Below are 22,135 nucleotides of genomic sequence, written 5' to 3' on the forward strand. Positions count from 1 at the left end.
ATCATCCATTCAGAGAGGATTTAACTGTATAAGCAGAAAAAAGTTATTTTTCAGCCAAAAGTTTTAAACAGATACAGAAAATGTAATTCCTTTATATAGGAGGCAATTCTAGAGGGAGAAAGGAGGCAGACTCCATTTTTAAATACAAAAAAGATTGCATTCTTTTAGTGACAAATGTAGAAACTATCAGCACAGATAAAAAAAAATATCATAGGCCATAAACAGAATGGGATCGGGAAGTTTCTCTTTAAAAACCTTAAGAAATGTTAGTCCACTCTACATCTGTATCCCAAAAAATTAAGGCTGCCCCTGCACTCAAATAGGTCCAAAAAATGAACGGAAACATCATGATGTAGCTTGTATCAAAGCGATAAAAGGGGGTCAATTTACCAAAACTGGAAGATGGGAAATCTGGTGCAGGTGTGCATGGTAGTCTATTACCTTTTAAATTGAACTTGTTCAATAAAGCTTTGACAAAAAAACGGGAAGCTGCTTGGTTTATATGTAGAGCTTGGACAGTTTTAGTAAATAACCCCCCCCCCCCCAATTGCCCTAAGAAGTATAGATAGGTAGATTCACACACAATGGTGTAAACTTGCGGCGGCGTAGCTTAGTGTGTTTAGGCTACGCCGCCGTAAGTTAGCTAGGCAAGTACATAATTTAAAATGTACTTGCCTGCTAAGTTACGGCGGCGTAGCCTAAATCGGCGGGCATAAGGGCGCCTAATTCAAATGTGTTTGGGGGGGCGGGTTTTATGTTAATAGTGCTTGACCTTACGTTTTTTACGTTTTTTGCGAACTGTGCATGCCTCGGGCGCCTACATTTTCCAGTGTGCATTGCGGCTAAGTACGCCGCACGGGCCTATTGATTTCGAGGTGGACGTAAACGACGTAAATCACGATTTACGGACGACTTACGCAAACGACGTAAAAAAAATTTGACGCGGGAACGGCGGCCATACTTGACATTACTATTCCAATAGGGCCTAGCTCTAACTTTACGCGGCCTATCTGTTACGTAAACGGCGTAAAAGTACTGCGTCGGCCGGGCGTACGTTCGTGAATCGGCATATCTCCTCATTTACATATTCTACGCAATGGAAGCGCCACCTAGCGGCCATCCAAAATATTGCAATCCAAGATAGGATGGCGCATACGTTTGAGCATACGCTTAAACATAAGTCGGCGTAGATTCTGAGTTAGGTCGGCTTATCTACTGATAAGCCGGTCTAACTCTTTCTGAATCTACCTAAAAGATTTTTTGTTGATATCACTCAAATATCTTCTTACACGCAATTTATTTTATTTTGAAGGTCAGTATTAATTACAAGTAGGGATGCCTCTATACTAGTATTGGTCCTGATACCGAGTATTTGCGGGCGTACTTGTACTCGACAATTATAACTTCCCCTGCCCTGCACTGATTGTTCCTGAGTGTCCCCTGTATCCCCTATGAGTCCTCGTGTTCCTTTGTGGGCTCCTCCGGTTCCCCCCATCTTCCTCCTCTCCCCCTCTGTGCGCTCCTCTGTGTTCATTTCCAGTCCCCCCTCCTCTCCTCTGTGTTCATCTCCGCCCCCCTCCTCCTCCAGTCCCCCTCCATGCACTCCTCCTCCTCTGTGTTCTTCTTTGGTTCTCCCCCTTCTCCAGTCCCCCGTCTTACTCAGTTCCCCCTCCATGCGCTCCTCCGTGTTCTCTTCCGGTTCCCCCTTCCTCTTCCCCCCCCCCCCCCCCCACTGTGCCAGATCTTTCAGGATTCGAGAGTGAAGAAAGGAGTCGATAGTTTACCAGCTCTTTCCTTTTCTGAATGCACAGAGTCAGTGATTACTGACTGTGTCCATTCATGATAACTGATCATTGTAAGCGGTGTTTACAATTCTTTAGTTTATGAATGGAGAGGAGCCGCTGTCTCCTCTCCATTCATCTCCAGTACAGCTGAGGCTGCTGAGAAAGGGACTGGGGAATCTCTATCCTCGGTTCCTTTCCATGTCTCAAAGGGGAGATGTCAGGGGTTTAGATGCCTGATATATCACCAAAGACCCCCTAATAAAAAAAAAGAAGAAAAAAAAGAAAGAGACATAAAAAATAAATATTCTAAAGTAAAATTGTAAAAATAATAAAAGATGAAATAAAATATACACTGACACTGACTGTCCACCACCCCCCCCCCCCAAATAAATATATATATATATATATATATATATATATATATATATATATATATATATATATATATATATATATATATATATATATATATATATATATGTATATATATATATATATATATTTATATATATATATAATTTAAATTTGTAAAAAAATAAACTGTAAAAAATATAAATTGTAACAAAATTAAAATTAACAGCTACTGACAAAAAAATATTGGTACTTGTACTCGATCTTAAAAAGTGGTATTGGGACAACCCTAATTACAAGTGTGGCCCTCTTTTAGTTGGTATCAACAGAGAAAGTAAGGAGCACTGCTTACCGATCCAGTGCATGAATATAGGAATGAGTGTGGCCTCAGGCAGTGCTACTCCGGCCATGCCCTCTGACATGCTTCACCATGCACACTGGGGTTTGGTCACAGATGTTCTGTGACCAAGCCCCGGTGTGCGGGAAAGAGGGTGTGGCTGGAGCACCACTGGCTGTTGATCCCTTAATGGTGCATAGGCACCTGCCCCCTTCACTGCAACTTTGTCTCAGCTTAGACAACACTACAAGTTATACCTCTTTCGGGGGGTTATGGGATTTCTATGGGTTTCTATGCAGAGCAGCACCAGATTTTTCCCTTTCCAGTTTTAGTAAATCAACCCCAGTGACTGCATCTTGTCAGAGGAACACTCCATCTAATCTACCCCCAACATATACAGTATATCCATATTTATGTATATAGTCACAATAGAGATGAAGGGCTAGATTCAGTAAGGGCAGCGTATCTTTGTGCGGGCGTATCGTATGTTATTTACGCTACGCCCCTGCTACTTAGAGGGGCAAGTGCATTATTCACAAAGCACTTGCTCCGTAAGTTGCGGCTGCGTAGCGTAAATGGGGGCCGGCGTAAGCCCGCCTAATTCAAATGTGGAATGGGGGGGGGGCGTGTTTTATGTTAATGTATGATGACCTGACGTGATTGACGTTTTTTACGAACGGCGCATGCGCCGTCCGTGTACATATCCCAGTGTGCATTGCTCCCAAGTACGCCGCAATGACGTATTGGTTTCGACGTGAATGTAAATTACGTCCAGCCCTATTCGCGAACGACTTACGCAAACGACGTAAAAAATTCAAAAATCGAAGCGGGAACGACGTCCATACTTAACATTGCGTACGCCTCATAGAAGCAGGAGCAACGTTACGCCGGAAAAGCCTTATGCAAACGACGTAAAAAACTACCGCCGGGCGCACGTACGTTTGTGAATCTGCGTATCTAGGTAATTTGCATACTCTACGCCGAAAACGATGGAAGCGCCAACTAGCGGCCAGCGTTAATATGCACCCTAAGATACGTCGGATCTTAGGCTAATGTCGGCGTATCTTGCTTTCTGAATACAGAAAGAAGATACACCGGCGCAGCTTTGAATTTACGTGGCGTATCTATGGATACGTTGGTGTAAATCAATGCTGAATGTAGCCCGAAGTGTATATAAACCCTCCAAATTACTACTATTAATTCATCCATTTGGATCTGTTCAATATGCCAATAAAAAATAATGTTTTGTTACATCTGTTTCTGAAGTGCAAAATAAAGGCGCTCTGCATCCTAAGGAAATAAGAAAACATAACCTTCTTATAAAGGACAACAAATGTGATTCAATATAGGTGTCAAAAAGTGACACCGTTTCTTGACATACTGTGTGCTTTGTTCTCATACAATTTCCAGGCTGACAATCTGGGGAAATATTTCACTTTAATTGTAGTAAGTTGGTTCCATTTCCATCTCTGTCTGATCCCTTCTCCTTGTCCTCCTCTCACTCCGATTCTTCTCATTCTTCATCTTCCTCAGGCCAATGACTATATAGATGAGGAGCGCAGTGTTGAGGACACACATCACACTATGGGACAGGAGGTGACCCCAACCTGACCACATCCCAGACCGACTGTCTTCTAAATAGAGAGAAAATATGGGAAAACAATGAGAGAGTTGTACAGAATAGTAATATTATATATCAAACCCAGTCAGATCTTCAGTACAGCAGTGTCAGCATAACAGGACAGTCACACTGGTAACAGGGCAGTGATTCTGGTTGTCTTGATAAGTACATATGTGGCCCTTTAATAGCTCATCCAGTAAACATGGAGAATAGAAGAAGGTCAGATTATCATCACACAATGACAGCTGAGAGAGTCATCAGCCATCACATCACCTCAACAGACACCGACACTAGAATATGTATACCCTTAGTTGGGGCCCTTATGTTGGCGCTCAGTGAAAAGGTGCAGTCTCTTTTACATATGGTGAATAGAATGAGTGAAAATCGTGAGAGTCACCAGTCATCACCTCAACAAAAACTGACCATAGTATATAAACCCTCTATGAAGGTGGAGGGATGGGGGAACCACAGCTGCCCTATGAAACCTTTATATCGGGCTGGTTAATGCTCTCAATCCCAGGAATACATGAAGAATTGCTAAGTGCTGTGTACCTAACACCCAACATCATAATCACACAAATAACTCTTCTGTCTCTAATAATGTGACGTGCTGTTCTCACTATACCCATGACATAATTGACCAAATATGATCTTGTTTATATAGTCAAAGACATCACCTGGGGGGGGGGGGGGTCTGCCCCCTTCTATAAAACAGCTGTCATTTACTTAAAGTGCTTCAAAGCAACCCACCTACCGCTCTTTTTGTTTCTCTAAGCACTATGGACTTTGTCTTGAGTATAGGACATTTAATAAACTGTTGTACAAGACGCACATTGTACAAGACTCCTCATCAATATGGGGGGCAAGGCGCTTTGACAGGGGGATTCCCCCCTAGCTGGGTACCAAACCATGTTCAGGGCATGTGGACTGGTAAATGAGAAAAATAAAAAAAGGGCGCACCAGTCTAGTGCATTATCCTTAAAACTGATTTTATTAAAAAGATAAAATGAAACTACTCACAAACGTAGCTGAAAAATTCACAATGTAAACAGTTTCCACAGGTAGCAGAAATGGATCAGAGCCAACACACTCCAGATGGTCACAGAGGGAATTATGAGGACCACTGCCAGCTGACGCGCTTCGAAGGACAACCTTCTTCCTCAGAGCCCAGTGTGTGGACTAGTATGGTTCAGAAGGGGGAGGGGTCAGACCCTCATCCCTCCCTTTCCTGGCCAGCCAGGCTGTATGCTCAAATAAGTATCTGGGTGGATTTTTTGGGAGGACCAAGAGGACAGGGATAGAACTTTGGGGATCTTTCTCATCCAGCAAAAAAAAACTCCCCCACCATGTAAAAAACCCTCCTAGACTTCAGAAGCACTTTAGCTCCTATAATGAAGTGCAGTGGTAGGATGGAGGGGAAGGGGTGTACAGGGGAGGAGGGTGTGATAAAATGGTTAAAACATATATCACAATCAATCCCCTTTCACAAAATCTGCTGTTGCTTGTGCTCCAGAGCTTATGAATGATCACTCATACATTAGCTTCTCCTTCCTGCCCTCTAAGAGGAAGGGGCGGGCTCTCCAATGTAAACACTACACTGTTGTGATCATTGTGATTGGTCATCACCATGTTCACATGGCACAGAGTTGCTCAAATCAGCTGTTAACTGAGCCGTCCGATGACAGTTTGGTTTATATCCATTAATGGGCACACTGGCTGACCATGGTCTACCTCAAAAAGCAATTTATAAATAGGACTCCAAACATAGATGTCCAACTTTACACCATTTTTTATAAAATTATGTTGTGGAAATTTTTATTAATGTATGTTGTCAGATGTTCCCCAGTGTCGGTTTTGGTGTAATGCGCTCATGTGAGCGTATTCGCACATACAGACGTTAGTGGAATACCATTGTCCGTGAAAACCTTCCTGTGGACAGGGCAGATATGTGTGCTCTTTTGGGGATGTTTGTTCATGCCTCACCAAGAGACTGGCCACTTCATGGCAACCGCATTAATGACTCCAAGCAAACAGATCTGGGTACATGTGAACTATAGCATAACTATACAAAAATTATGCCCACTGAGCCATGATAGAGTATGGTTGGCGTCATTGGTAGCCATGGGATGGTGTGCACATGGTCATGTTCAGAGCCATCTTTGTAGTGGCACTACACTCTGTGGCACTACACTCTGTGGCACCACACTCTGTGGCACCACACTCTGTGGCTCACAGAAAGCATGCCGCATGGCTCTGCACACGGCCGGCTGCACACATCACCACTGGTATTCTACTTGAATATATACATGTGTGTGATTGGTTCTTTTGAAAGAATACATGTGTCCGATTGGCTGATTCTGAAGCCACCACCTTTTTTTGTTATTCATGTTGACAGTATAAATAAACGGAGCTGACCATTCTATACAGGATTCTACTAAGCTCAACGTGATTCCAGCATCTGTGTCTGTGTTACTTGGACATACACCAGCACGCTTTTCCCGACATTATACAAGAGAGATATATTTGTGCTTTTAAGTGCAAGGAAATTATTTGCTTATAGGAGTATCTTAAAATTTCCCGGGCAGTTTTTGGCGAGCCAGGTAGGAGGCCATCAGATCTTCCTAATTCAGTGGACCTTGAGTGGGAAAAGACATCCAGAACCAGAACCAGCAAAAGCCGGCCTATGGTAAGAAAACCATACTTCAAGTTTTTTGAACATTTTTGCTGTTCTGTGTTTGGGATGTTGATTCTCTGTCTGCTGGATGGGGTAAGGTCTGCTAGGTAAAAGAACCTTATGCTTTTTGTTGCTTTCTGTATAATGGTGGGATTTTAATTGTAGGTTATATTTTTGTAATTGTAAGTAGGTCAATTAATTAGGGGAGTACCTACTGTATATTTGAATCCTCTATAGGTCCCATTTAATACAAACCTAAAGACCCCTTTCACACTGAGGGCGTATTGCACGTGAAAAAGCGTTAAGAATAGCACCTGCAATCAGCCCTCAAACAGCTGCTCTATTGTCTCCAGTGTGAAAGCCACTTTTTCCCCAGGTGAATGGGTAGGGGTACGATGTACCCCATTCTCATTCACCTGGGTGGGGGCCGGGATCTTATTAAAGGGGGCTCCGGGATTCCAATAAGCCTTCCGCCCGCAGACCCCGACAACTGGCCAGGGTTGTGGGGAAGAGGCCCTTGTCCTCATCAACATGGGGACTAGATGCTTTGGGGTGGGAGGGGGGCCGCAGGTTGCCCAAAGGCAGATGGGCTAATGAAAGAGGCAGCTGTAGCCAGATGGACTGGCAGTGCCTGCAGAGGTGGTGCTGGGATCAGTAGCCACAGGGAAGCAAGCTGGACACTGTATTTGCTACACAACCCAAGGGGCCCGGGGTCCCTGCCTGTAAAGGGCATGTTGCTGCAAGATCTGGCTGTTGCCATTTTAGCCAGGATCATTAAAGTATCCAGCTGAGTCTGTGTTCTTTTCTGCAAGCGAATGATTGCTGGAGGAGAAGAGGAGTGTATATAGAGACTGTATATAGAAGAGTTGTCCCTGAAGAGTTTTTTTTAACCCTGTTCCCTATCCAAGTTTTATCCCCTCAATAAAAACACAAAAAAACAAGCACTGGACTGTTTTCTGACTCTGGGAGCCTTTGAAAATACGGTGTGCCTGGCTTTGAAGGGTAGGGGATCCCTAATCAACAACGGCTCCTTTGTGTCTGGAATATTTTATCTCTCAGTAAAAACTTTAGTAGTAAATTCAGCCTGGAGACATTTCTCTCACTCACCTGCACAGGAGATGTTGATGGATCTACTTAGATGATTGATCAGATTGGTGACATCACAGTGGAGGGTTCCGGAGACCGGAGGAGGAAGAGTAATCCAGCTATCTGAGGAGACGGATCTTCCATCCAAACTCCAGGAATAACGAGGATCTGATCCTTTCACCAAACAGACGGCCAATGCGCTGCCATCCGGGAGACAGGAGGAGGTCACAGTGATGTCAGAGAGGGGGACTGGGGGAGGGGAAATCACATTATTGGAAGATTAGAAAAGCAGAAATTAATGAAGTAGATGTATAAATAATAATCAATGTATTTCACCCATTTTTCTCAAATCCAAAAGGGCTGAAATTGGGGGATAATGCAAGTTAAAAAAAACATAATTTCAATGAAGAGTGGAGACGGGACGAGGGAGGGGGGGGGGGGTTAGTCCCTTTTCTCAGGTTGAAGATAAAGGATTGATATAAATCTCATTTACTGGATTGCAGACAAATATATATTGTCAGGACTTTTATTCAGGGGAACGCAGTTCCGGCACCTCCAGCACTGAATGTGTGTAATGTTAAGGTGTGGTGGGGTCTATTGTCACGGGGGATCTATTGTCACGGAGATCTATTTTTGCTAGGAGGTGTATTGTTGCTAATGAAGGATCTATTGTTGCTGAGAGGCATATTTTGTTGAAGGAGAGGTCTATTGTTGCTGGCAGTTGGGAGATCAATTGTTGATGGTGCAGGGTCTATTTTTGCTGGGGTAGGTGTTTTGTTACTGGGGGGGGGGGGGGTTATTTTGTTGTGGGGGGTGTTGTTGCTGGGAGAGATCTACTGTTGCTGGCTGCTGGGAAATCAGTTGTTGCTGGAGAAGGTCTATTGTTGCAGGGATGGATCTATTGTTACTGGGGAGTCTATTGTTGCAGCCTATTGATTGTTGCTGGGGGAATCTATTGTTGCTGGGAGTGGTCTATTGTTGCTGGGAGTGGTCTATTGTTGATGGGAGTGGTCTATTGTTGATGGGATCCAAATTATAATTCATACAAATCAGTGGCGTCACTATGGGGGTGCGGCCTGACTGGGGGGGGGACCAGCCAGAGGGTGACACCAGGGCCTGACTGACGCTGGGTGCCGCGGCTCACTCCTTCCCTTCTGGGATCTCTGCTATTCCCTCAGCTGCATGCGATAAGCGGGGGAGGAGGGAGTGAGGCAGAGACACTGACAGACAGGGTGCCCGGGTCCGATGGTCCCACACACCCCCACAATCGCATCTCTCTTTTGCTGCAGCCTGCAGGAACCGGACTATAGCCGCCTCCTCCTCGGCTCTGACGTTCACATACACAGGCGGATAGGAAGAGTGGGGGAGGAGGAGGAGGAGGGACACCCGAGGTCTGTAAATCAGGAGTTTTACATGTTGATTGGGAAGGGGATTCTGGGGGACATGGGCAGGTATCAATTTTGCTGCCTGGAGTGATTTTAGGGAAGGGGGAAGGGGTTAGAGGATATGTGCTAGGGGGTGCTTTGTTTTGGTTTAGAGAGGACTTGCGCTGGAAGGAGGGGGGCAGATTTGAAGTTTGAACCTTCCACCTCCCCCAGCACAATTCCTCTCCCCTACCAAAGCACCTCCTAGGACAAAGATCCCATCCCGACTCCATTTCCAACCCAATACCATCCCTGCTCCATCCTTCCCTCCGATCCCATCCCATTCTGTCTCCATCCACCACCCTGATCCCATCCCGGCTCCATCCACTACCACAATCCCATCCCTTCCCCCCAATCCCATTCCGTCTCCATCCACCACCCCAATTCCATTCCAGCTCCATCCTTCCCCCCTGATCCCATTCCATCTCAGTTCCACCCACTACCCCGATCCAATCTCAGCTCCATCCACTACCCCGATCCCATCCCAGCTCTAGCCACCATCCTGATCCCATCCCGGCTCCATCCATTACCACAATACCATCCCTTCCCCCCAATCCCATCCCAGCTCTAGCCACTACCCCAATCCCATCCCGGCCCCATCCACCCCCCTGCCCCTGATTCTCGATTCCATCCACTACCCCAAACCCATCCCGGTACCTCCCCCCCCCCTCCCGATCCCACCAGCTTCATCCACCGCCCCATTCCTATCCCAGCTCCATCCACTGTGGCAGGCTGGGGGGAAAGCCCTATCGATGCACTAGCCTGCTCAGTGCCCCAGGGCAGGGGGGGAGGGAGGGTTGACACCATGTTTTACTGCACCAGGTGACACGAACTCTAGTGACGCCACTGATACAAATTACATGGCACCCTAAAATGAATGGTTCTGTATTCTCGAAAAGGGGGAGTACTGGGAGTTGGGTAGCAGGTGGAACCAAGGGAAGGTGCCCCGAGGTGTGTAGGGGCGGAGAAAAGGGGTGACTCAGAAGGGGGGAGGGGTATCTGCACCTATTCTCTGAGAATAAAATCCCTTTATATGTTAAGTATGGCGTCAGGTCCGCGTCGTCTTTTCCCAACGGGTACGTCGTTTTCCTAAGTCGTTCTTGAATACGACTTTACGTCAATGACGCACACGTCGGCGTCATTGACGTTTTCCGCCGAGAACTGGAGCATGCGCACTGGGCTATTTTTAGCCCGGCGCATGCGCAGTTCGATCGGAACGGGGGCGAGCTTAATTTAAATATAAGCCGCCCCCATTGAAATACGCGGGGATACGCCGGGCCTTTTACACTACGCCTTCGCAAACTACGGAGCAAGTGCTTGAGGAATATGGCACTTGCTCCAGTAAGTTGGGACGGCGTAGTGTAAATGGCTTACGCTATGGCCCGCGGGAAAAGTCAGAGAATCTGGCCCAGTGTGTCTAGTCTGTGTGGAGGAAGAATAAGAAGTTGAAAGAGAAGTCAAGTCAAAGAGGAAGAAGAAGTGTCTACAGACATTTCTCACCCACTTCTGATGTCTCCTCACCTGGACAGGTGACCCCGGCTCTGCTCTCCTCCGACCGGCTGACCCCATTCTCCGCAGTACAGGTGATGTTCCAGGGCCCCGGTGACCCCACAATGGCTGTAATGTTATTGGCAGATGCGGAATATCTCTCCTGGGATCCTCCAATCACAGATAGACTGATATTCGGCTTAGTCCCTGCCTCCACCCTGCAGGAGATCTCAGCGCTGCCATTCCGGAGACATGAGACACGGAGGAGTGGAACCGATACTGGAACTGAGAGAGACAATCATTTCCATTGATAAGGTCCAATATATACACAGCATGCCCCTCCCCCATCCTTACCTATAAACAGGTGTGCAGACATCTTCCTGGAGACTGGAGGAGATAGATTGTGTCTGTGTGCACCCCTCCCCCACACACTAAATCCCCCCCCCCCACTAACATTACACCCATTTTCTTCAGTCATGTGACCCCCATCAGGGTTGTCACCCCCACACAACTTTTTTTTACTGACAAAACATTTAGAATTTACTGAAGAAGCCCATTATATTACTGACAACCTGAAATATGACAGAAACTCCTATTAGAAACTTCTCTTTCCTAAGAGGTGACACCTGATTGGTTGCTGTTGGCAGAAGCTCCGCCCTCCATTGTCAGTGTGTGTATTGGGGATCTGTCACACCCCCATCAATGGTCACATCTACCACATGGGGACCCTGAGCAGAAGGCACAGCACAGTTCAGATCACAGCAACTTCAGGAGGGCTGAGCACTGCAGATCTGAATCCACAGGGAATGGTGAGGATGGGGCAGTAATCAGAGGACATTGTACATACGTCTCTCCCAGATCTTCTCCTATATAATGTATGGATATAAAGACACGGAGCGGGGAGGACACTGCTAGGACTGGAGGTGGGGGATGGGTGGACTTACCTAATACATGGACGGTGTAATAATCTCTCTGTATAAGGTGTCCTGCAGAGTTCTCTATATACACCCTGTATATCCCGTCATTCTCCGGAGTCACATTGGATAGGATGAGACTTCCATTCTCTGATATCTTCATATTGGGGAAGAGTGCGATCTCATATTTATCCAATGTACATCTCCTGTGTATAAATATTCTGGTGTCAGTGTGTCTGGTTGGGTCATTATATTTCCAATCAATCTCATCACATCTCATTCTATCTGGATGGTTGAGGGTGAGATGACGTCTGATGGGGAGGAGAAGATCAGATCCCGGCCGGGTGAATATTTCCTCCTGAACCCTCGTGACATTTCCTGTACAGACAGAATACAGATCCCAGTCAGGTCACAGTGTACTCCCCTTCCCCCTTATATAACACACATTGATGAAGAACCATCTGGAATCCCAGGAGACTAATGAATACAAAAAATCCAATATCTGGATCAGTGGGAGGGGCTTGTTGTCTAGTACCCGGGAGCTGCAATGGGCACCAGGCCCCGCCCCTATCCCTCCTTGTCCGCCCTCTGGGCGTTGGGGATTGGGCAGGCTGACGTCCTCATGTGTCTCGGCGCCACACATGAGGCCGCACGTGTGACATAATTCTTCAGCATCGCTGTGCTGCGTGCTTTCTGCCATCTTGGCTGATTCATATGTGGGGAGCGGTTTATGGTGCCAATTCCTTGGCGCCGGACGCCTCCCACTATTTATCATGCCGGCGTGACGCTGGGAGAGGCCCGGGGGGGGGGGGTAGACATGTGAAGAACAAGAAAAAATTATATTCTATTCAAATGTATTATTTATTCTAAATTTCAGAAGATGGATATATTTAATTTGTTTCTATCATATTCTACTCTTTTTTTCTGTTATATTCTTTTCTATTCTAATATATTTTTTTCTATTCTAATTTCGTTTTCGAAACTCGCTTTGTTTGAATTCAAATTCTTTTCTATTTTTCAAAGAGAATAAAATGGCATAGAAAATAAAGGAATATAATACAAAAAATAGAAAAGAATAGAAAATAAAATAGAGTAAAACAGAGCAAGATAGGAGAGAAACAAAAATAATGGAATATAATATAATAAAAAAAGAATATAATTAAATAGAAAGCTTATAATCTTCTGAAATTCGAATAGAATAGAAAATAATAGAATTAAAAACAACAATAGAATATAAATAATATAACCATTTTCCAAAATTCTAATTTTCGGAAATGGTTATATTCTTTCTATTCTATTGTTTTTTTTTTTTTCATTGTATGCTTTTTTTATTTGTTCATTCTATTCTATTCTTTTCCATTTTTTTTTTATTCTATTATATTCTATTCAAAATTCTAATTTTGGAAGATGGTTATATTCTTTCTATTCCATTGTTGTTTTTGTCTATACCATTCTGTTATTTTCTATTCTAATCTATTCTTTTGTATCCAAATTAAAAAATAGATTCCATTTGAATTTCGGGAAATGGTTTTATTCTTTCTATTTCATTGTTTTTTTTATTCTATTATTTTCTATTCTATCCAAATGTATTATTTATTCTAAATTTCAGAAGATGGTTATATTTGATTTTTTTCTATTACATTCTACTCTTTTTTTCCTGTTATATTCTTTTCTATTCTAATATATTTTTTGTATTCTAATTCCTTTATTTTCTATTTTATTTGGTTCTCTTTGGAAAATCGAAAAACGATTTGAATTTGAAAACTATTCGAATTCAAAAACTTTTCTAATTCGAATTTGAAAAGAATTTGAATTAGAAAAGTTTTCGAAAATGATTTGAATTTCGTTCAAATTTTTTTTTCGTTATTTCGGATTTGTTTAAATTTGGTATTATTACATCCGAATTTCCGAAAAATTAAAATTCGTAATGAAACGAAGCGCACATGTCTCCCCGGGGGAGGTGTCGGTTGCATATTTACCCCCCACATGAAGCAGACAGGCTGCCCTGCTGCACTATTGGACGGTCTTGTACCCCAGACTTGGATCATGGGATCACGTAGTACCAGAAGGTCATTCACTTGGGCGTTGGATTCCCTTTGCTTCTCATTCATTCACATCTCTCATTCTATTTCCTGCTTCTTTCTGAGAGAGGAAATTCTCCATGAAACTCTCAGTGCTCTGGCTTCACCTTCTGCTGACACGAGGTAACATTCTCCAATCACATTTTCTGCTTCTTCTACAGTCCTGACGGGTCTGAGCGATATCGATCACTCTGAGATTTCTCACACTCATATACATTCATTCATCTTATAGATCGCTTTGGAGACGTTATTTGTCTCTATTACTTGGCACAATATGGCGACCTTCATCCTTCTGGGAAGAGTAGTGTATGTGCCCGATGCTCCTATGGACCTCTATGACCTCAGCTCCCGGGAGAGACATCTCTAGGGGTCCCTTATTTACAGTATCACCTCACAGGCTGAATCCAACACTCTATGGAAGTCACTTCCGCTTGGGTAACTTTTCTCCTCCCGATTTTACTTCTTTTTCAATACTTGGAATGTTGTCCATATATATTTTTTGCAGAAATGTCCAGCATCCGCTCCTGATGAGTGGAATGAATCCATGAAACACGTTGAGCTTTATAGGATGTAGTCTCGATTTCTATGAAGGGTTGTAACCACCTTCTGTACAAGTCTTGACTCTAATATACGATCTAATCATACAATGCCAAAGGTTTATCATTTTATCACACTATAGACCCCGTGACACGTTATATTATGTCTTACCATACGGCCAATTGCAATGTGTATTTTCTATATTCAGGTGACAACCTTTTATGACGCGTCTTACATACAAGAAATGACCGTTATGTATGTACCCAACGCAATGTCTTTCCATTGTTTATACTAATAAATACATTCACACTTTTCACCTAGTTGGTTATTACTTGCATCATTTAAAGTCCCGACCTCTCCCATTGTATCTCAATGAACAGGGGTGGAGCTGCACACATATATATATATATATAATATCTTACAAAAGTGAGTACACCCCTCACATGTTTGTAAATATTTTCTTCTATCTTTTCATGTGACAACACTGAAGAAATGACACTTTGCTACAATGTAAAGTAGTGAGTGTACAGCTTGTATAACAGTGTAAATTTGCTGTCCCCACGCAGCGCATTGCGGTTTTAACCCTTTCTCAGCCGCTAGCAGGGCGGTTTTATGGCGAAATGCGCCGTAAATCCACCCATAGCATAGGTGGTGATTTACCGCCGACGCTATGGGTGGCTCAGTGTGAAAGGGGTCTTAAGTTCACCAGTCTCTGGGTATAATAATATCCTCAAATCTTCTGAGAGGGGCTCCACTTAGGTGTAGAAATTCACTTTGAACTCCACCTTATTTTTAGAACTCTTTAGGTATTAGATGTGCAAACAATAAGGTGAGAACACATCTAATACCTACTGAGAGTAATGGAAACAAGGCGGAGTTCAAAGTGAACCATGCCATTACTTGGAGGGATTGGCATTTAAGGGGTTAAAACAGGCAGGGATGAGATATCACCTCCTCTGCCTGTCACTTTTTAGTGGAGTGGCAGTGCCTGCTACAAGTCTTTGGGCTCACACTGGTGTACTGCCCGCTTCCACAGCCATAGTCCCTCAGACTTCTTTCAGGTTGCAAATTTTTGCTGCATTTTCTGGAATTGCACCAAAGATGCAGCATGCAGGACGTTTTGTGCACTTTCACAACATCCAGTAAAAATGTGCAACCTCTATGGGACCAGGGGCAACATGCAGGAAGACTGCCAGTACACCAGCACTGCAGACCAACTGCAGCATGCCAGTGTGTACCCACTTCATAACACCTAGGGCAAGCAAGGTAGTGTCACAGGCTGCTAGGGGAAAAAACGATTTAGCTGCAGAGAGAGGGAGAGGGGAGGAGCTCACTTACTTGGACGGTCACTGCCTCCCAGGAGACTCACTGTATTCAAGCCAACTGCTCAGATTTAACTTTCCCACCCACACATCCTCTTCACAGACAGCACACAAGCTGCCCGGATTGGGGGCGGGGAAAGAGAGAGCAGGCCCAGCCTCTGTCAGCCATTTGTGTGGAGGAGAGAGGTGCTGGGCAGGGCTGTGCTCTGTAACACAGACTATCAGTCCTGAGACATCGCTGTCTCACCGTACTGGATGGATATGCCGCAATCGGGCAGCTCAAAAACTGTGCATGTGCGGTTCTGAGTTGGTGACAGAGCGGCCTTTGTAGAGCATATGAGAGCAGCCCAGGGGGAAAATGCATCTCTGCCCCCCGGCCTAGCCAGACCCTGCCCATGGATGGGGAGCCATGGATGGGGAGCCATGTAAAGGAAGGTTTGATAGTCCTATCCTCAGAATAGCCGGGGGATGGTAGAGCTCCAAATGTAAACATTTTCTTACTAAAGAAATGAGCAGCACCCTGCAGGAGGGGATACACCTGTCCATCTGCGTATAACATTGTCACCTTCCACCCTCCTCCATTCACCAATCAGAGTTTTATCTGGTTTTGGCCAATGTTAGTTTTCATGGAAGGAGTGTGACTGGAGATACAAAGTACACATTTTATTCTATAATATGTCCTCTTTATAATGACACATTACATTCCTGATACAAAACATGGACAAGATATTTACATTTGTATCACTGATAAAGGAGAATGTTTCAACTTATGGAATATTGTACAAACATGGAAAAGTCTAAACTATTAATAGTGAAATGATGGAAAAATTTAAAATAGATAACAATACTCCATCATCACCTCTTTATAATGAATCCACAGGAGGAGGACACAGAGGGGACACAGGAGAAGGACACAGAGGGGGACACAGGAGGAGGACAAGGAAGGGACACAGGAGGAGGACACGGAGGGGACACAGGAGGAGGACACGGAGGGGGCACAGAAGGAGGACACGGGAGGAGGACACTGAGGGGACACAGGAGGAGGACACGGAGGGGACACAGGAGGAGGACAAGGAGGGGACACAGGAGGAGGACATGGAGGGGACACAGGAGGAGGACACGGAGGGGACACAAGATGAGGACATGGAGGGGACACAGGAGGAGGACACGGAAGGGACACAGGAGGAGGACACGGAGGGGACACAGGATGAGGACATGGAGGGGACACAGGAGGAGGACACGGAAGGGACACAGTAGGAGGACACGGAGGGGGCACAGGAGGAGGACACGGAGGGGGCACAGAAGGAGGACACGGAGGGGACACAGGAAGAGAACACAGAGGGGACACAGGAGGAGGACACGGAGGGGAAATGGGAGGAGGACACTGAGGGGACACAGGAGGAGGACACGGAGGGGACACAGGAGAAGGACACAGAGGGGACACAGGAGGAGGACAAGGAGGGGACACAGGAGGACAAGGAGGGGACACAGGAGGAGGACACGGAGGGGACACAAGAGGAGGACATGGAGGGGACACAGGAGGAGGACATGGAGGGGACACAGGAGGAGGACATGGAGGGGACACAGGAGGAGGACATGGAGGGGACACAGGAGGAGGACATGGAGGGGACACAAGAGGAGGACACGGAGGGGACACATTGCTGCAGTCGGGGTATCTATAATATGTACTCTGGCCAAGTTATTTACATTTGTATCAATGATAAAGGAGAATGTTTCAACTTATAGAATACTGTACAAATAATGGAAAAGGTCACGTATTAATAGTCAAATAAAAGAAAAGAATACTCTGTCATCTCTTTATAATGTTCTTACATACCTGTGCCTGGACAGAGAAGAGCCCACAGGAGGAGGACACGGAGGGGACACAGGAGGAGGACACGGAGGGGACACATCACTGCAGTCGGGTAGTCGGGTGTCTGGTCTGTGTGGCAGAAGAATGAGAATTTGTATAAAATAATAAAAGAGGAAGAAGATTCTGCATGGTACGACTTGTATTTCCTTTTCTTTATATATAAACCTGATGTGTGAGTACACCCTCAACCAATATTTCTCTGCCTGGTAGATGATGAAGTTCTCGGCTTCTCATAGCTCTGAACATCTAAAAAAAAAATTCTATTACAGGAGATTAAGACCTCAAGAGGGGATCTGATTATTATACCAACATCCCTATCAGGGGTAGGGATGAGCCGAACACCCCCCGGTTCGTTTCGCATCAGAACCTTCGAACGGACTGAACTTTCGCAGGAAAAATCTTTAATCAAAAGTGCTAATTTTAAAGGCTAATATGCAAGTTATTGTCCTAAAAAGGGTTTGGGGACCCGGGTCCTGTCCCAAGGGACATGTATCAATACAAAAAAAAGTTTTAAAAATGGCAGTTTTTTCGGAGCAGTGATTTTAATGATGCTTGTTTAGAACTGTCCCTGCACAAAATGAAATTTTTAAAGGAATAAAAGTCATTTAAAACTGCTTGCGGCTTTAATGTAATGTCTGGTCCCGGCAATGTGGATGAAAATCATTGAGAAAAACGGCATGGGTACCCCCCCAGCCCATTACCAGCCCCTTTAGGTCTTGAATGGATATTAAGGGGAACCCCGCACAATTGAATTTCGAAAATGTGTGTTTTTTAGGGAAACAAGGATTGGTGATAAAGCATCAGTGGAGAGGAGACACCTTTTTCCTGGGGGGGCGTGTCCGGATGGCAGAGGGAGCAGACGTGTGAGACTTCAGCTCCGTCTTCCGAGTGGCATCCTGCAGGCAACCTAAGTACGATTTGCACCGGACCAACTTCTAAATACTCCTAACGGTAGTGGGAATATTCCAGGCTGGAATCCATGGTGAAATGGCATGGCACACTGCTGCAGCCACCCATCTCCACTCCTCACAAAATATCACAGGCTCTGGTGAGTGAATCAGTCCCTGCTCCCCACGGTGCACAGCCAAACCCCCTGCAGCCTCAGGACTCCCCCATAGACAGTGAGGATGGCTCAGGCCCTGATTCCCCTCCTGCTGAGCCCACCCTGGCCTCCATCATGCATGCTATACAGGACTGCAAGACCTCTCTCACTGTCCGCATGAACTTTTCTCTCCTGAAGCAAGATGTGCAAAATTTAAGGGACAGAGCTGGGGAGGCTGAAGAGCGTATCAACTTCCTTGAGGATGTTGTCCACCCCTTAGCGTGTTTACGGTGAGGGATCTAACGGGGGAAATGGCGGCCCTCCACAGCAAAATCGATGATTTGGAAAATCGTTCGAGGAGGAACAACCTCTGCTTCGTTGGTTTCCCTGACGCACCATCTTTTTCACATGTCATTGAGCGCGCCCAACGCACCCTCCGCGTCCCCCACCTTCTGGAGCACCCCCACAATCCATTATAGCAAGGATCCACAACTTCCAAGACAAAGTTGCTATTCTGCGCCTGGCCTGGGAGAAAGGTCCATTTAAATACAATGGCAACACCATCTCAGTGTACCCCGATTTTTCAGCAGATGTCCAGTGACAACGCACCTCCTTTGCGGCTGTGAAGGCCGCCTGTGTACGGAGGGCCTCTCCTACATCATACTTTTTCCCGTCAAGCTGTGCATCATTTATGAGGATAAAGCGCACTTCTGCAACAACCCCAAGGCGGCTATGGCCTGGCTCAATGATTGATATGGAGTTCTTCCTAGGCACAGGGCTGCCTAATATCTGTAGTCCTAGGCCCCTGCATTCTCCTCTATGTTTGCCTTGAACTGATTATGGATATGTCTATCCTTCCATATTGGAGAACTCGTTTACCTTGACTGCACTGACTGATCCGGATTTTCATGAAGGTATGGTACGCCTCCTTTCAATAGGCCTGAGAACTATTACCCTGACATCTTTAATCCTAATAGACTGAACTTCCTTCTTATTAACAGGCCTATCCCCTACAACTTCTGCCGGTTGTTTACTCTGCAATCTACTGCATCCACTGTTGGACTGTGATGCTTTTCACCCCTACAATGCTGCTTGGGAGTCACTCTGGACTCCACTACACCCCCCCATACCAGTTAGTGGCGAGGCCATGGTACAGCTCTCCCTCAGTTTAAGGAGGGGGGTTTTCGTTTTACAGCTCAGGGTTTCAAGGCTCGCTATGTTGGGGTTGGCCGAAAGGGGAGGGGGGCAAGGGATTTTATCTCGACTTTCTGGGACTTTGTTGGTGTTTTTTTTTCTCGTTTTTTTCTATGGCACTTTTTGCACTTTTTGACTCCTATATTTTTTCTCAGGTTGCTGCCTATGGCAGACTTTTAATGTTTTTTTATTATTTCATTGTTGACTCATAATGTCCTGATGGCGGAGCCACGCACTTATTTTTACTCATGTGCATGTATGTGCTTCAGGTGGCGCGGCCTGTCTGACCATTTATATTGTTGTATGCATGTTACTTTGTGCTTATTTATTACTGTATGTTTTGCAATGACAAAGCCCCTAAGGACAGTCTCATGGAATACTAGAGGTCTAAATGCACCCCAGAAGAGATCCCTGGTCTTTTCAGTATTAAAAAAATGTTGCCTTCACATCATCTGCCTCCAAGAGACTCACCTTACAGGCTCTAAAAAAAGGGTCCGAAAACGCCCGTGGTTGTCTAACTCCTATCATGCCACTCATACTAATTACTCCATCCTTCTAGCCAAATTCTCTCCCGGCTGAGACGGTACAAGTTAAAATCGACCCTGACAGGCGGTTTATTGTTCTTGTATTATAGCGCAGTATTATTTATTTTTATTTACTGTATCTTGGGATTTGTTTATATTGCTGCATTTTACAATGGATGTTTTCGATTATCGCAGTAGTCGACCTTTCAGCACTGAGGGGGTATTCACCATTCTTAACACAGATTCTGAGGTTGGTGGTCTCTTCCTCAGACTTAGGAATGTGATGACCTCTGAGCTACATCTCCAGTGGGATGTAGCATTCCTTGAGCATTATGTCAAGGAACGTATGGTCCCCAGGGGACTAAGGTGGGATGTACATCCTCAACAGGGTGACCCAGACTTGGAATCCTGGTACCAATTTTTTAATTCACAGGGGATTTCCCTTTTAAACTTTCTAATAGAAAAAAAGAAAACTAGGATGATCGCCCTAGATAGGGAAATTAAGGAAATCAAGGAGAAACTCTTGTCTTCCAAATCCACCACAGAATACATTACTCTATCCACCAATCTGAGGACCCATTTAGAGAAGGAAGAAAAAGATCAAAAGAATAAAAAACAGAAAAAGTATACAAGGGACTTTGCGGATTACAAGGCCTGTTCGGTTTATAGCTGGCAGGCCAAAGTAAACGCTGACTCTAATACCAATGTTTCTAATTTGGAGATGGAGGTATCCCAGCCTTCCACCAGTGAGGCCAAGGTTCTTTCCTTTTCCCAATCAGTTACAGCTTCTGTGTCCATGCCCAAAGACGCAAGACAAAATAACAAAACAGGCCCCAGAACTCCTAACCATTTGAGTGGTGGTCCCCCACCCCCCAATAGAGGGAAGGGTAAGGGTCCGAAAGGTAAATCGCAAGGACATAAAGATCGATCACGGGATAGATCTAACCATGATCGATCACCTTATAGAAGAGATGAATACTCAGACCACCCCTCTAGATCATATGGAACACCTGGTGGACCTCGTACACCACGATATGATCACCCCTCGAGGACCCAGGAGTCCTACTATGGGTATATGGGAAGGGAGGATGACTATTTTGATCAACCACCCTATAGTTATAACCAAAGTCTGCCCAAATCCACCCATCCGGGGGATTTTCACAGGGGACCAGGGAATTACCCCAGAGGGGAGGAACGAAACGGGGGACGAGAGGGGGGAGGAGGGCAAGGAAGAAAAAGGAGAAGAGTGTAACACTGGCAGGGATTTTTAATCTGAGCTCAGCTGAATTCACCAAAGCAGAAAAAGTGGTCCTAGATAAGGGTTTAAAATTTGTTCCTTCAAAAACCCTTAGTAAATTTAATACCTTTATAGATGTGCAGAAATTTGTGAGAAAAATGAACATTCAAAGGTATTTTATTTCTAATCCATGTAGACCTAATCTCCCAGAAGTCTCTACACAGATTATACATACAGGGCTTTCAAACCCATCCCTCTTCAATCCACCATGTTCAATGGCACCTAATATCAAGGTCTTTAGGGATCTGGTCATCAAAGATTTGGAAGAACTTCCTGTCAAAAGGAACTATTCAGACCCCAATATAAAACTTGGTCTCAAAACCCTATGTGAGAGGAAGGATTTGGTGATCCGTCCCGCGGACAAAGGGGGAGGGATAGTGGTCCTTGATAAAACTGCATATAATGAAGAGATGTATAACATTTTGGGAGACAGTTCTACTTATACTAAATTACCCTCGAACCCCACTTCTAAATTCAAGGTTTCTTTGAAGAAACTTATTGATATTGGGGCTAAAAGGGGAGTATTGGATATTAAAGAGAAAAGTTATCTTGTGCCTAAAGTTCCGCGTATACCCGTTATGTACTA

This window comes from Rana temporaria, chromosome 2 (assembly GCF_905171775.1).
Source record: "Rana temporaria chromosome 2, aRanTem1.1, whole genome shotgun sequence".
Taxonomy (NCBI): domain Eukaryota; kingdom Metazoa; phylum Chordata; class Amphibia; order Anura; family Ranidae; genus Rana; species Rana temporaria.